The 4,713-nt window shown below is 45.5% G+C and overlaps 1 pseudogene; it reads left to right on the top strand.

Annotated features, from left to right (window-relative positions):
• Window positions 1-2,298: 2,298 nt before the first annotated feature.
• Window positions 2,299-2,911, top strand: LOC101645728 (annotated as a pseudogene).
• Window positions 2,912-4,713: the final 1,802 nt, after the last annotated feature.

Here is a 4,713-nt window from a genome sequence, read left to right as displayed (position 1 = left end):
TACTTGTTTTTTTTGGATCTTTGATACCTGATATCTGATCTCATGGATACCTCGTGATCACACAGGTTGGCGTGCTTCTTCCATGTGGTCTTAGTTGCTTTCCTACTAGATGGCCGCTTGTTTACCTTCAAGCCTTTAAGACCCCAGACACTGTATCTGTTAGATCTCTCGTGGGAGAGATATACCTTTGTAGTATTAGGTTTGGGCGTGGGGGACCAGCCCCCACTGCTAGTCTCGGGTTCAGTAATGCACAATTATATGGTGCATATAATTGAGGTTGAGGTATATAAGTATTATATTAAAGTCATTGGGAGCATGAGAGATACAATAACGCAGTCAGACACATTACATGGTAGCATTGCTCACCTCAGCCCAGCTTGATGGTCCACGTGGAGAGACTGGGAAGGGAAGGAGCATGGGAAAGGGAACAAGGGAGAGAGGACGGGAGAGGAGAGGGGGAAGAGAGGGGAGCGACCAGTGAGAGAGAGAGCTTTATAGCTGACCCATGCCTATATACTTTTTGGGGGCATGCAGGTAAAGACATACATCATAGGAAGGGGTTGCACTATAGGTTATACAGCAATGAGAGGGGGTGGTCTAGGGACATACACGCAATAGGAAGAGGAGGGGTTGGGGGTATACATGTGACAAGATGGGCGGATCCTAGATTTAGGATGGCAGCTTAACTTTGACATGTTCCCTGGGTCTCCATAGGAACCATTATCAGTAGGGTGTAATCTCCGCCTAGAGGAGCCTGTCCATTGTTCCCAGCAGCAGGGAGCGGGGCCCACTGCAGTCTGACAGGGGGAGAATGCCTGCGCATCTGACCTCCCCCCACACACCTTAGTTCTTGGCTCATTGCTGTGCCCATGGCTCCAGGAACACAACGCCTATGGCTGACAGAGACTACTCTCTGTTCTGTGGACAAGAGGTCCCCGAATAGTGCCTCATGCCATGTCACTCTCTGCTGGTGGTACAGGGGATACAGGATACTCCTGATTGCTCTTCTGTAATTATTGTCCACTAGAGATTATCCTGGAGAAGAAAGGAAAATGGTCCCTCTCATGCGTGTGTCATGTGTTTCTTTACTAATTTTTCTAGAAACCTTGTTTCTTCTCTCTTCTTCTCAGTTCCTTGAACCAGGTGTGTACTGTCTTCCCTGTGTTCTTTACGTTACTTCTTCTTCATGAGGCTCCTTAGTTTTGTTTTTTACAGAAGTCTTGCACAGGCCTGGATACTAAGGTGATTGTGATAACTTTCACTATGGCTGCTTTAATAATGGCCCAAGCTGGTCTGCACTGGGAGGGGGCTCCAGTTCCAAATTGAGTTAGTTTTCATAGAAAGGGAGGAAGAAGATATTACTATCCCATTTTGTATGAATTGGATTTTGGTGTGGGATGTGGTCGGGCCAGGGCCAGGACTTTAAGATAGAGTTGGTGGTGAGAGCATCCAGTCTCCTCTCTGATGAAGTGGCCATTGAGTCTTCCTGGATCAACATTTGAAGTTGAGATATGTGGCCAAATGCAGGGAACACCATGTCTTTGAAGGACAAAAGGAGCCCCTCTGTGACTTGCCAACATCTTCTTCTGCTACTATGTCTTTATCTTGTCTGGGAAGAGCGAGACTCAGCTCCAACACATATACATCATATCATAGAGGAGACATGTCATGGAGGGTTAAGAGTTTCCTGGCATGGTTGGGTGGCAGCCCCAGTCTTTAGACAAGCAGGACACTGCTTCGTGACCTCTGGCTGAGGCAAGGTGGTGGAGCAGTTAGGATGCTGTTTTAAAGCTAATAGCATTCAGTTTCTGAATCTTGCCACTTAAACTTTCAAAGTGTGGCAAGTGGTATTCTCCTTAAAACAACAACAGCAACAACAACAACAAACTGGAACAAAATCTTCCACTCACATCCACTTCTACAGTGCGGTTTACTATCAAAGAGGTTGATCTTAGCGTCTTGCTTGTAACAATAGAGCACAGTAGAAATAAGTCTTTATTATTATTATTTTTAGAAATAAGTCTTTGTGACTTCCAGGGTTCATTCAGAAAAGACTCTGTTGTCCTTTAATCTACTGGTTGCTGCTATAAATCTCCCTCTGGGGACACTGGGTCTTGGGGCCCTTCTCCTGGGAACCTCGCCACCAAGCTGAGAGGAAACCCAGGTCACAAGAAAAGGCTACGCTTAGGGGTCTGCTTTATAGTTCTCTGAGCATCACACTTATCTGTACATAGGAAATGCCAGGCTATCGCTTGCTCTCTTTCTGCCGCCATCTTGGTTCTGCATTCCCTGTACAAAATGCCTGGTGAAGCCACAGAAACTCTCCCTGCCACTGAGCCGGAGTTGCCACAGCCGCAGGCTGAGCCAGGATCTGGAACAGAATCTGACAATGATGAATCAGCACCAGAGCTCCAGGAGCAGGATTCCATGCAGGCCACCACACAAGCTCCACTGGCGGCGGCAGTTGGAATCGACGAGGAACAAGACAGTAAAGCAAAGCCCATCGGAGTGAAAGGGAGCTATGTCCAAACTGAGTCTTTGGAAAGTCACAGGGCTTACTTAGAGTCACAATCCGGAGATATCCTTTGTCATCGCAAAGCCAAATGTTTACAAAAGTCCTGCTTCTGATACCTGTGTAGTTTGGGGGAAAGCCAAGATTAAAGATTTGTGTCAGCAAGCACAGCTGAGAAATTCAAAGTTCAAGGTGAAGCTGTCTCGAACATTCAAAATAACACACAAAGTCTAACTGCACAAGAGGAGAGGGAAGAGGAAGAGGTTGATGAAACGTGTAGAAGTTAAGGACATAGAATTGGTCATGTCACAAGCAAACATACCAAGAGCAAAGGCAGTCAGAACCCTAAAGAACAACAGTAATGATATTGTAAATGTTATTATGGACTTAACAATGTAACCACCTGAAAATGACCTTTTTGGTGTTTCAAAACAGTAACTGAAGTTTGGTATGAAATTTGTACTGTTTCTATCATTAATAAAGTTATGGCTTATTGGATTAAAAAAAGGGAAAATCCACAGGATCGGGCTGTACCTTAGTCAATCTCTTGAGATATAAAAGATTTAAAAGATTAAACAAGTGAGTGGAGGTCAAAGTGATCTCAGTACCAGCCAAAAAAGAAAAGCCCGAGTGGAGTGAGTCTTTGGGACACCGGGTCCCTGTGCTGAGAACTTTCTAGACCCAGGGAAGATTGATGCCAAGACACATGAGCATCACCAAAGGACCCGGAACCCAGCACAAAGAAAAAGGCTCCCCTTAGAGCTGGCGCCCTGAACGATCGATCCCAGCTCCTGGTGACTCCAGGTGTTTCAGCGTAGCACTGCTTCATGGCGCCTTCCTGGATGCCATCGCTACAGGAGCAGATTGCCAGGCCTTTCTTCCATGGCACCCACCCCTGAGTGACTTTGAACTGCCAGGCTGGGCTGTAGGATAGCAGTCAAGTACTAACCATTGACGCCACCAAGGGACCCATTCTTGTGGCACCCACGACCCCCTATTCCTTAGGAAGAGAACCTTAATTTGGGGGGTGACAAAATGAGACCGGTTAAACGTGTACCTTTTCCCTCCCTTCACCAATTGCAAATGAGGTGTTCCCGAAAGTGTCATGAGTGACTTCTTATGGTGCCTTCAAAAGGAAGCCCGGCAACGTCCCCCGTTCTTTGTGGAGTGGTGGTTCCTGCAGTCATTGGATCATGGGGTGAACTTGAGGACGTCAGGATGGCAGAGCAGAAAATTAGTTGGAGCCTCGGACCCTGACGGCTTGGCTACCACCACACTAGCCCTTTAATGGGGTCCACTTCCTCCCCTTGAAGGAGAAGCTGTTAGCGAGATGGACCCCTATTATTTTGGCCTTTATGGCACATACAACCAAATCTGTGCTAATGAGCATACCGGTACTGCATACACACGCGGGTGCATGTGTATACACAATTCAACATGAAAATTCAAGTACATTAAAAAAAAAATTGCTAGATGATTCTAGCCTCAGATATTTAACATCATGGATCAAATAAATGCCATTTTTTCTGGTTGGTGCTCTTTCACTTAGGAGGAGATAACTGAAACATAGAATCTATACAATGAGTCCTACACCAAGATTTTCCAACAGCAGGGAAAAAAGACCCCACTTTATTTATTTTTAAAAATCATTTTATTGGAGGTTTTTACAGCTCTCAATCACATCCACCCATTCATCCATTGTATCAAGCACCTTTGTACATATGTTGTCATCATCATTTTCAAGACATTTTCTTTTTTTTTCATGTTCTCTTTATTTGTTTATAATTTTATTAGGGGCTCATACAACTCTTATCACAATCATACATACATCAATTGTGTAAAGCACATTTGTACATTCATTGCCTCATCATTCTCAAAACATTTGCTCTCCACTTAAGCCCCTGGCATTAGGTCCTCATTTTTTCCCCTCCCTGCCCGCTCCCCCCTTCCTTATGAGCCCTTGATAATTTGTAAATTATTATTTTGTCATATATTGCCCTGTGCGACGTCTCCCTTCACCCACTTTTCTGTTGTCCGTCCCCCAGGGAGGAGGTCACATGTAGATCCTTGTAATCGGTTCCCCCATTCCAACCCACCCTCACTCTATCCTCCCTGTATCGCCACTCACCACTGGTCCTGAAGGGATCATCCACCCTGGATTCCCTGTGTTTCCAGTTCTTATCTGTACCAGTGTACATCCT

Source organism: Echinops telfairi, unplaced genomic scaffold, assembly GCF_000313985.2.
Source record: "Echinops telfairi isolate 266 unplaced genomic scaffold, ASM31398v2 ScPeMD7_4;HRSCAF=17, whole genome shotgun sequence".
NCBI lineage: Eukaryota > Metazoa > Chordata > Mammalia > Afrosoricida > Tenrecidae > Echinops > Echinops telfairi.
This window is presented reverse-complemented; position numbering and strand designations above follow the sequence as displayed.